The sequence below is a fragment of the Dromiciops gliroides genome, chromosome 2, assembly GCF_019393635.1.
Source record: "Dromiciops gliroides isolate mDroGli1 chromosome 2, mDroGli1.pri, whole genome shotgun sequence".
NCBI classification, from domain to species: Eukaryota; Metazoa; Chordata; class Mammalia; order Microbiotheria; family Microbiotheriidae; genus Dromiciops; species Dromiciops gliroides.
Window position 1 is genome coordinate 84,381,528 of NC_057862.1, and position 12,201 is coordinate 84,393,728.

Consider the following 12,201-nt stretch of genomic DNA (forward strand, 5'->3'; position numbering starts at 1 on the left):
ACGGAACTCCACTTACCTGTGGTGGTCAGTTCCATTGTATGACCTAAATACCCTTTCTCTCTCCGCCACCCCCATCTACTCAGAAGTATAGAACTCCTCCGAAATCCCAGAGGACCCCACCCCCAGCCCAAATGAAAAGTGTGGGGAGCTCGGAGAGCGGAGCTGCTCTGTGTAATTCGATCCCTAGGGATCGAGGAGCCAGGATTTCTCAGGGACTCCTCCGCGGCCACTGGCCAGAGCTCAACTGCAGGCAGCTGCAGCTGCGGTCCTTCTTTGCGGCCGCGGACTCCCAGTGTCACTGCTCCCATTCCCCCCTTGCCGGCCCCCTCCCCTCCCCCCTCCTGCCCTCCTCCCCCTTCCCTCGGAAGCGCTGAGTAAGCCTGGGGCCAGGAGGGTAGGGACTAGGCGCTGCAGGAGCGGAGCTGGGGGTATGTCCGGATCCAGCTACAAGTGCCCCGAAGCTGCAGCTGCCCCTGCGAGGTGAGGGGGCCCCAAGGCTGGGACGGGGTAGGAGTTGAGGTCCTTTGAGGAGAGGTTGGAGGGCTCGAAGGTCCATTTAGGTGGGGATGGTGGCGGAGGACGGAGGATTCTCTGAGATCAGGTTCCCAGGTAGGGGGCTAGCCACAAGGAGATCTCTAAGCACCTTGGTTGATCCGAGAAGAGGGAAAAGTGAATCCAACTTCTACTTTACTTCCTCCCCTGAGAAGGATTCAGGCTGGGGCTCGGCTGCTGCTCAGCTGGGAGAAGGAAAGCGGAAGACTTTCAAAGACTAGGTGGATCAGGTAACCCGCTGCGGGTGATGGGTGCGCGGGGCATTTGGAGAAAGAGGGGACCCTGGTTCCGGGAGGGGAGGACAGGCGGCCGCCGTCAGGGTCAGCTTTCTCTGGCAGCTGTCCGGCGGCTTGGCCCACCAGGAGGCAGACAGAGACGGGTCCTGGGTCTCAGGCGCGGGTCTTTCCTCGTTCTGGCTGCGGGACTCGGCTCCAGCCTCGTAGCCAAGTTGCACTTCCCAGAAAAAAGCGCAGCGAGAAGGTGGATAGGACCGTTGGCTTCCCATTGACCTAGATTTCTGCCAGCACGGTATTGTATACTGAAGGAGGAATCCGTGCCCGCTTTCACTAGAAATCAGACCAAATAGGACTCTGCTAGCAGAGATTCCCGAAGTCGGGAAGGACAGGCACCCTCCTTGGCTGACTCCTCTGGATTCTCACTGGGCTCCTATACTTAGCCTGGGCTTGAAGATCCTTGTTGATCTCCCCATCCTTCCAAATGAGCATCTCATTTCCTCTGGGTATTTTTCTTTTTGTAGTTGTGTCTTTTGTCACTAGAGTTACTTTTTCGTTTGTGATATGAAGTAATGGAGCTAAATGAAAACTTTTAAACGTTGGAAGGTTTCACGATTCCTTGATGAAGCTTAATTCAATGGACAGCAACTGCTATAGGACGCTGACCCAAGATGTTTTCGTTTTGTTCAGAAGGGCTATAACTAAGATGCTGCTACCTTGGTAACAAATGACATTGCTTCTCAGGTCTTATATGGTACTTGGTGTTGCAATTTTTAGATGAATATATCATACACTATTGTATATTATGGAAACTGTTTTTGTGTCTTAACTCTGTGATTAGAATGTAAGCTCGATGAAGGCAAGAACTGTCTTATGTAACCATCTCCCCTCCCCAGTCCCCCAGCGCCTGGCATAGATCTTGTGTGTAGCTGACTTAGTTTTTGTTAAATAAACTCGTGCATGGATGCATGAATTATTTTTGCAGTAGGTCATGTAGGGCACACCGTTTCCTTAAGTACTGGCAGATGGGTTTGTTTTTTGTTAGGCTCTGATTTTCACAATTCTGAAATTTAAACTTAAATAATTCTTTATAACTTGAGTCACAAAACTAGGAGGTACAGTCGATAGAGTGCCTGGCCTACGGTCGGGAAGACTCACTTTCCTCTGTTCAAATCTGGCCTCAGACACTTAATAGCTGTATGACCCCTAGCAAGTCAATTAACCCGGTTTGCTTCAGTTCCTTGTCTGTAAAATGAGCTGGAGAAATTTTTGAAATGGCAACCCACTCCAGTATCTTTGCCAAGAAAACCCCATATGGAGTCACAAAAAGTCAGATACTGAATCAACAACAACCACAACAACCACAACCACCTCTCGTGCCAGAAATTGCTTCTTCACTTGAAGTAGTCACAGTTGACCATAGGTTGCCATCAGGGTACATCAATTCTTTGCCACTACAAAAAGTTACTATAAACATTTAAAACATATTTCCACACTTTCTTTGATGTCCTTAGGGTATGGTCCTAGTAGTGGTATTTCTGGGTCAAAGGGTATCTTTACATAGGTTAGGAACTTTTGGAACATAGTTCCTATTTGCTTAATGACAGGACCAATTCACATTAGTAGTGCCTGTTTTCCCACAGCTCCTCCAACATTTGTCATTACCCTTTTTTCCATCAATTCTGCCAATCTGATAGGTGTGAGCTAAAACTTCAAAGTTGCTTTAATTTCAAATTATTAGTGATTTTGGAGCATTTTTTTTTCATATGGCTATAGCTAGGTTGGATTTCTTCATTTGAGAACTGCCTGTTCATAATCAATTGAGGAATGTGTTTAGTTTTTTTAGAGTTGTTAGTAAGGTACCTGGAGTTCACCTAACCAAATTCCCTTATTTTTGTGGATAAAGAAATTGAGTTTCAAAGAGGAGAAGCAAATTTCCAAAAATCACAGTTCATAGGCTTATAAGATAAAGAGCTAGAAGTGACTTTAGACATAATTTAGTCTAATCCCTTATTTTACAGATGAGAAAACAGGTCCAGATAGACTGATAATTTACCCAAAGCCTCAGATAGTAAGTAGCTTAGGTAAGATTTGAAGCCACTTCCTCTGACTCCAAATCTAAGCTTCTTTCTACTATACTGCTTTAATCACATAAATAAATTGCGACAAAACTGGTTCTAGAATTTAGGAAAACTAAGTTCCTTGCCCAATGCTCTTGCTATTACATAGTACTTTTCTATTTGTAGCCAAAACATAAAATCTTACAATTTCAAAGTTGACAAGGACCTTAGAAAGCATCTAGTCCATCCTTCTGCCTAACATTATTGAGAAAAAATTTCCATTCATACCCTTAATTCATATGTGATCCTTTTTATGCCTTTTGGGGTAGAGTGGGAGGAGAGAGCCATCTGGTCTTATTATTACAATGGTATAAGAAATTTCCTCTACTAATGTAAATCAGCAACTGTTCTGTGACTTACAGTCTTAAAGATGATGATCTTAGATGATCTACATAAAGTCATGTATCAGAGGTGGGATAGAAGATTTCCAGGGTTAGTTCCTTATGTACTGCTCTACAATCTTCCTTTATGAAGGTTGAAATACTGATAATAATGATCTGCATCATTGGAGGGAGTTTCCATGCCATTGAGTACCCTGTAAAAATGAAATAATAATACCAAAAACCAAATGAAACCCAACATACTTTGTAGTGGTTAATTTTATCATTGGATTGTTTTATGCAGTTCATGCAGAGTCAATGAAATAACATTTCCTTTAGAATAGAACCAGTTGGTAAAGCAGAATTAGTCAGTTAGTAAGGTAGAATTTAATGAAATGTGGGAGAAGTATTCTTTCCACAATGTTTTGTCATGTCAGTTTCATAGTTGGTTATTCATATTATAAATTTATTAGTTTGAAATATCCATTTCAAATATCCATTAGTTGAAATAACCATTAGTTACAAAGCTGTTTTCCAGTTTGTATTTGCTTTGATTTCTGCATTTCCTTCTATTTATCCCTTTAACCTTAGACCTAGGTTGTCACTGTTATTTTATTGGTGGGTCTATTAGTAATTATTTTCTAATTAGATACTCCTAACTTTAGCATTTCTCAGTAACTTTTAGTTAAAATTGCGTGTTTCAAAAATGGCCTGGCATGCAAGCTGAGACATGTTTATTGCATTTTTTTTAAAAAATAAAGGATTATCAAAATATGCTTGGCTGTTTTTCAGTCACCTTCAGCCAAAAAAAGGTATTTAGTCCAGTCTAGTGGAATGTTGATGCATTCTTTACCTTTAGCCAAGCACTTTGTCCTTGTATTTAATACGAGTTTGAAGTCTAGGGTCCCAGGACTTAGAGAAAAAAGAATTTTTAGATAGCCATTCCAGTCAAAACTCTTTATTTTATAGTTGTGGAAACTGGGTCCTAAATCCTATTGTAAAGTACTTCTGAAAATCTGCTAAAACTAGCTCAGTTCAGTTTTAGTGGCATTATATTTCATATAATTTATACATTTTAATTTTATATACTTAAAACTCACTCTTAAAAGTAGTTTAGTTGTTTAATTCAGAAAACTTAATTCAGTCATAAAGAGACTGGATGATTCAGGAATACCTTCCTTCAGTCTGTCTTTTACTATGGTTTGCATCAAGGGAAACCAGAAGCTCTGTTTGGATGTCTGTTCAGCATTCTGCATGACTGTGAATAGATGAAAACTAGGAGACTTGGACATAACATGAAACTCTTGGAAATACCAATAATGATAGTAGCTGACATTTTATATTGTGCTTAAGGTTTCTAAAGCATTTAATGCACACTCACACGTATTACTTCACTTCATCTTCACAATGACCTTAGGGGATGGATGATATAGATAAATAGATAGATAGGCACTGTAGGTATTATTGCCTCTATTTTCTATGAAGAAACTGAGGCTGATAGGAATAAAATAAATTCCTCTGAGGACACAGATATTAAGTATTGTTTCTCTTGACTCCCAGGCTTTTCACTATCTCATCATAAATTACTACTATCTGTTGAATCCTACTCAAGAGATCACTTGCCCAGTTGCCTATGCATGCAGGAGAGATGAGTCTTTTCTCCCTTTATGCTTCTTCTTTATCAGGAATTTTCCCCACCATCCAGGCTTATACTTCAATGAATTGCTGCAGCTTGCTACATATTGGTGATAAAGCTGTGGTAAAGGGATAAAGGCGGGGAGCTAGGTGACACAGTGGAAGAACACTAGGTTTGTAGTCAGGAAGACTCCTCTTCCTGAGTTCAAATCTGGCCTCAGACACTTACTAGACCCTAGGGACTTAACCTTGTTTGCCTTACTTCTTCATTTGTGAAATGAAGTGAAGAAAATAACAAACTACTCCAGTGTCTTTGCCAAGAAAATCCCAAATGGGGTGACAAAGAAACATGACTAAGATGATTAAACAACAACAAAAAGGGATAAAAATTTCCATCTCTTCAGTTGTTATCTCTAATTGCCTTCTTTACTTTTCTATGTACATGTTATATACCACTTCTCTAACACCCCTCCCTTCAAGTAATATGTAGGCAAATATAATGAATAGATGTGTCTGATCATACCTCTGGCCAAGATCCTAACTCCAAATCCATTGGTGTCAATGTAGGCTCATTTAAATGGGTTTAAGTCAATGTTTTGATGTTCTTGTGAATTAGTCATCTACCCCTCCAATCCTCATGAAGACCAGGAGGTATGAGAGTGCTCAATATTTATGAGTACCCATGGAGTAATAACAATCACTATATTGAATGTATAAAAGATAAGAACCCATAACTTTAAAATCATAATTCTGAAGAGTAATACATATATCCTCAAATCACCATGAAATCATATTGAATATTTCAATATGGTAACTACTGACCTTAGAATCTAATATATTTTAAGTTCCTTCTAAGCATTTTTAGGTGTTACTATTTTCTAACTCCTGTACTACATTCCAGCCACAAAACAGTTGAAAGCATACCTACCTATTTGTTGCACATAAGCTCTGGTTCCAATTGGTGGTTTTTATCAATCTCCAGGGCAGGGTAGGTGAACTGATTTGCCTGAGAAAACACACAGCTGCATGAGTGACCCCATTCCAGACCAATTGAATCATTTGATTTAGTAATTTCATCTCTTTGAAGCTGTGGCTTCAAAAATAAACAGACCAGAGGACATACTAGGAGATGCTTTTAAAAAAAGGTAAATCCTTTTAAAAAGAAGAAGTCAATGGCTTCTACCAGTTTTCAAAGACTAGTCAATCCAGCAAGTGCATATCAGTTGTCATTAGATGGTCAGAATGAAAGAAATTACTGGTACCATATTGAACAGAGCCTGAGTTCAAGTGTGGGATAAATTTACTATAAGACTGTGTAGCATCAAAACTTAGCTCAGGGGTGGCTAGGTGCTGCAGTGGATAAAGCACCGGCCCTGGATTCAGGAGGACCTGAGTTCAAATCTGGCCTCAGACACTTAACACTTACTATCTGTGTGACCCTGGGCAAGTCACTTAACCCCAATTGCCTCACTAAAAAAAAAACAAAAAAAAAAAAAAAAAGAAAGAAAAAAAAACTTAGCTCAGCCTGATATCAAACCAGTTGAAAAGTAGAAAACTGATCAAGTAATAGAGCTATTTGATTACATAATGACTATTTTTTTAATCGACTTGACTGAATGGTGCTGTATAGGCATAAATTTAGTTGATTTAGTGGGAAAAATCAAGCTAAATGAGCTATTTGATTATATCATAGTGATTTGATTTTTCTAATAAGTTAGACTGAGTGGTGCTATGAAGGCATAACTTCAGTCAGTTCAGTGGGGAAAACAATCAAATAAGCTAAATGAATAATTTCCCCCTACTCTTACCTTTCAGTTGATCATTATAATTGTACTACTGTGAAACACTCAAATCTGGATACTTGGAAAGGACTCATTGATTGAATAAATATTTGAATTTGAAAAATTCAAATAAAAATACATACATAAATAAAAAACATATTCAATGAAATCTGGCACACAGTTTTAACAAGTGTTTGTTGAATGGAATTGCAATGATGTTTGATTTTTTTTTTCACTTTTCACCTATAATCAAGGGAAGATGTGAAAAATTCAGACAACTCACTAATTTGAGAGATTATTTTTTTACTCAACTAATGGCTGTCATGCTTATATAATGTTAAAACATTTTATCTAGTCAAACCAGTTAGAAGAGTCAGTTAATTTGCATTTTGGTATCACTTCAATTATATGATCAATTGACATCACATAGATACGGTATGTGTCAACCCATAACCAAATTAGTTGATGTTTCCTTCTTTTTTTAATCTTTAACCATTTGGTTGTTGTCATATTAGTTTGTCCTTGTTCTTCCTATATTTCCTCACATTGATCAAGTGGTCAAACTTTCTGCTTTTAAAGAAAAACATTAACCTTGACTCCTAGAATTCTCCAAGATATTTTAAAAGCATTTAAAACCATTTGCATTCAATTGTACAAGCATCCTGAGCTGCTTGATCATACAGTGGGTAGAGTGCCAGGCTTGGAGTCAGGAAGATTCATCTTACTGGGTTCAAATCTGGCCTCAGACACTTAATAGTTGTGTGATCCTGGCCAAGTCACTTTACTCTGTTTGCCCAAGTTTCCTCATCTATAAAATGAGCTGGAGAAGGAAGTGGCAAACCATTCCAGTTTATTTGCCAAGAAAACCCCAAATGTGATCATGAAGAGTCAGACATGACCAAAAATGACTGACCAACGACAAAAATTACAAGCATTCAATACTTTAGGTAAGTTTCTGATTTTATCACTATAAGTCTCTCTACCATCAGTGATTATAACATCTCCACATCTTTATCAGTTTTTATCTTTATGGTCTTATTTAGTTCATTCATTCATTTGGTCAGCAAACATTAATTAAGTACTTACTACATGTTAAGGCACAGTACTAGGTGCTATACATGTAAAGACAAAATTGATGAGTAGTCGTTGCCTTCAAGGAACTTAAATCATGTTGGGAGAAGTGCAATATGCAGACAAATACATATGTAATAATTTGAGGAGAGAAAGAGCTCTAACAATTAGGCTTGGACGGGGATGCCTGTGGGACATGGCACTAGGATTGGGAATAGGGAGGAAGATAAACATTCCAAGAGGTAGAAATGAGGAGGGACTCAATGCAATTCTGGCACAAGGGACAGCCTGGAAGATGCACCATGGTAGGAGATGCACTTTGGGAACATCTACTAGGCAGGTTTGACTGGAATCAGAAGTTTAGCAAGGGCAGTAACAATCGGTCAAATCTGACAAGGTAGCTAAGGTCAGATTGTGAATTGTTAGAGTAAAAAAAATGTCATTATTTGGTGCTTGGGCCTCTGCTAGCATATGCTTTTTAAAATTTTTTAATTTAAATTTTTTTGTGTGTGAGGCAATTGGGGTTAAGTGACTTGCCTAGGGTCACACAGCTAGTAAGTGTTAAGTGTCTGAGGCCAGAATTGAACTTAGGTCCTTCTGAATCCAGGGCTGGTGCTCTATCCACTGTGCCACCTAGCTGCCCCTAGCATATGCTTTTAAAAAGAGAGAAATTTAAATTTTTTTGACTTTTTATTTGGTTTTTTCATGGGAAAGAAATATGATTTAAGTGGCATACCTATGTGACTGATAGACTCAATCTGGTTGATACGTTTGGATTTTGGTTTTCTTGCCTGACTTTCATTTGGAAAAAACCCCCAAAATACATATAGTGTTCCATTATTTATCCCTCTCACATACCGTATAGCCCAGCCAAACTACCCATTTTACATATGCAATTGTCTATTGGACACTTTTCTGTCTTTTCAAAGACAACTCAGGTTACCCTTATCAGGTTACCCCTAGCCCCCAGCCCTCCTACATGGGACCTTTCAGCATTTCCCTTGGTTACTAGATTTTTCCCTTCTACAAATATTTTTCATTACTTATCTGTGTACATTTTGTATCCCTCAATAGAATGGCAACTCCTTGAGGACAGGAATTCTTCGTATTCCTACTGCTTAGCCTTGCACATAGTAGGTGCTCAACAAACATTTATTGAGTTTAATAATCTTGGAATTTTGATAGTGTTATAACCAAATCAGATCAACCATGTATGTGGTCATTGGATTATGATCTTCAGTGTTTTGTCTGATTGATGTTGTAGCCTCTCTCTTACCCTGAATATTGTTTTTCTCTGATCAATTTTTATACGGAAAAATTTTCTCTTGCACTGTTTCCTTTAGCATTTTTCTCACCATGCTTTAATTTTTTTTTGTACAAAATCAGTATTCTTATTGGCCTATACTCTTTCAAATTGTTTTAATTTTAAAATACATATTATAACCTTGGTTGATAGAACTCATAATTATTCCTAGTTATTATTATACATCCACATTGAGATTTGATGAGAAATACTTTTCCCACACATTTTTTTTCTTAACACAGCTCTCATAGGAGCTAGGAAGGGCACAGTCCAGGGCATGGAAACTAACAGAGAAAGCTTTTCCATGAAGATTACTCTTTAGAAATTCCATATCTAGCATAAAACAAAAGGACTACTTTTCTATGTAGCAGGGATAGTAAGGGGAGATTTTAGCAGTCAACTGTCTATCAAGTTTTGACATCATTGGTAGCCTAAGGATGTTCAGCCAGATAGAGCTATTTGTTTCAGGAGCAATTTTTTATTTGTTTCAAATCCACATAAAATCAGTTTTATTTTTTTCATGTAGGAAAAGCTCATCAATTGTGACTGGTTTTTTCAGTTGTTAGAGAGTGGAGTAGTTCACATGAGGCTTAGGGTATAAATACCTTACTCTATACTCAAGAGTTAACTTTCCAAATTTTTTCTACCATAAACTGCCCCTTTTTGCTTGGCTGGATATTTTAGTAATATGGTCAATGGCATGACCTAGTAACAGTGTGAGTGGATCAAACAAATTCAACCTTATGGTTAGAAAAACATAGAATAACTGATGGTAGATAGTGATCTCATGCTTATGTAGGAAAGGTAACATGATGCCAAGAACTATGGCAGACTTAGTGTGGTCTTATTTAACAGCAAAAAGATAGGCCATATGATGGGATTGGGTCATACAAATGATTTCTTCTTCCATTCTACCTTTAATTCTGCTTTAGTTATTTGTGTGTGATGCTTCAATTTTCATATTAATTTTCACCCAAGGTGGGAAAAACTATGGAGTAACAGAGGTAGAAGATATTTAACTTAGAATTTCTGCAGGCGGGAGTAACAGTGGCAAAATCTACATGGTACAACCCAGAGCCATTACAAATAGTCTTTTGTCCTGGGACAAAAATAGTTTAGTGAGTAATGGGATGGAGAGTAGAGAAGGCAGTGGTTCAGATGAGAGTCCAGCAAAGATGCGGTGGAGGCTGGGAGGGAGAGAATGGCAGTGCAGGGTTCAGAAGACAATGAGACCATGGGCACAAAGTGTCTCATACCCCTGCTGAAGTTTAGGGAAAGGGAGACCTAAGAGAAGGGAACTGAATGGACAGAACCTGGGGGGGGGGTAGAACTGGACTAAAGAGAAGGGTCACATAAGCAGGTAGAAAAATTTAAGCTCTAAGGCCCTCAGGTAATTGTCTCATAGAGGGGGAAAATCCCCTGGGGAGGAAAAGTTTCCCATTGTAGAACTCTGTCTTCAAATTTGTGTTCTAGGGCAAAGCTCTGTTTACTTTGCGTCAATTATGGCTCTGTTAAAATGCAATTGGTGGGGCAGCTAGGTGGTGTAGTGGATAAAGCACCGGCCCTGGATTCAGGAGTACCTGAGTTCAAATCCGGCCTCAGAAACTTGACACTTACTAGCTGTGTGACCCTGGGCAAGTCACTTAACCCCCATTGCCCCCCCAAAAAATTAAAATGCAATTGGTGCTAATGGTTTCTGGTATTTTCAATTCCCTCCCTGCCACCACCACACAAAATTGAGTGTATGGCAGTAGCTTCATGTTTATAATGGTACAAGTGCTGAATTCACAATCAGAGGACCTGAGTTCAAATCTGTCACTTACTTCCAGTATGACCCTGGGAAAGTCTCTCAACCTCTCTGGGCCTCAGCTTCATCATCTTCGAAATGAAGAAGTTGGACTAAATGACAAATAAAGGCCCTTCCAAATACATGATTCTCTGTGTAGCTGAAGATTTAAATTAATTGGAATAGTCAGACTGACCATAGACCATGGCCATACTATATAGAGGTGGTACCCAGAAGATCATGAGTACACCATCATGGGTTCAATTAATTTACAAAATACAGAAACCAGCATCTACCTTACAGCTATAAATTGTTTAGTAGTCAGCCCAGTGTATTACCAAAGACTAGCTAACCATCTCCAGTTTTATTTGATAGCTTTTGTTTGAACTGCAGTTTGACAAAACAACAGCTCTGAAGCCAGACTCATTGGATCCATCAGCAAGTTCTTAATTGGGACTCCGGGAAGTAAAAATGCACTTTAATGAAGTTTTCTTTTTTCCTTTTCCCATGCAATGGTGTGGTATAAGACTCTGCTGGTCTTGAAATGGACTGCTGAACATCATCAGGCTTCCAGCTGTGTAGTTTTGTCACAATCCATGTGGGTGGTGTGGGTCATGGGAGAGGTGCAGAAGACTTCAGTTTGGCACAGAGCAGTATCATCAGCCTCTGAAGTTAACTGTGTCACAGGAGACCAGAAATGTTGTTTTCCATTTTCAGAACCAAGTATCCCATTTTCTCATTTCCTCTTTGAATTCTGGGTTTGAGTCTGCCCACTAGACATTTTTTTGAGACAAATTATTATCTTTATTGTGAAGTCCTTCTGAAATATGGAATCTCACATATGGGAGACACCAATTGCCCATGAAGGGATTTACCTCCCACCATGACCTTGGCCTCCCAATGACGAGGCTCTCACAAACTATTTGAGTAGAGACAGATGATCTGAAACTTCCATCCAAACATCTCCACTTGAATAAGCTTGACATGGCATTTTCCCTAACGAGATAGGAAAGAGAAAATTAGTTCATAGCACAATAAAAGAACCACAGAATTTCAGAATTTGAAGAGGATCTTAAGGGCCATCTACTCCAATCCATATCTGAATAAGAATCAGGGAGTGAATGAAAAAGCAGTTATATTATATGTGAGGCTCATCATGTAGGATGTACATTCTATGTTATTCTGGAAAATGCAGAATCACATAATTTTAAAGTCATATATGATTTCATAGGTCTCTGGGGAGGAAAGGCCAAGGCAGGAACTAGCCCATCACCATGTCCTCTTGGAGCACAAAAGAAATCAAGACAGCATAGCACTTTATGCTACATTTTGGGGTAGAGCAATAGGGTCTCTACTTTACACACCATCCACTGGTGGTGATGAAATATCTGGTTTGCTAA

At 39.1% G+C, this 12,201-nt stretch overlaps 1 protein-coding gene across 3 annotated transcripts in view; it reads left to right on the top strand.

Moving 5' to 3' along the window:
- The first annotated feature begins 261 nt into the window (after positions 1–261).
- SLC16A12 (solute carrier family 16 member 12) overlaps positions 262–12,201 on the top strand; it is a 105,793-nt gene continuing 93,853 nt past the window's right edge. For 2 of the 3 annotated variants that reach the window (XM_043980893.1, XM_043980895.1), the window contains exon 1: positions 262–480. The gene's annotated coding sequence lies outside the window, so the exon portion shown is untranslated. Of the gene's footprint in view, positions 481–707; positions 783–12,201 lie in introns of all 3 variants that reach the window. The other variant, XM_043980894.1, reaches the window with a different exon arrangement.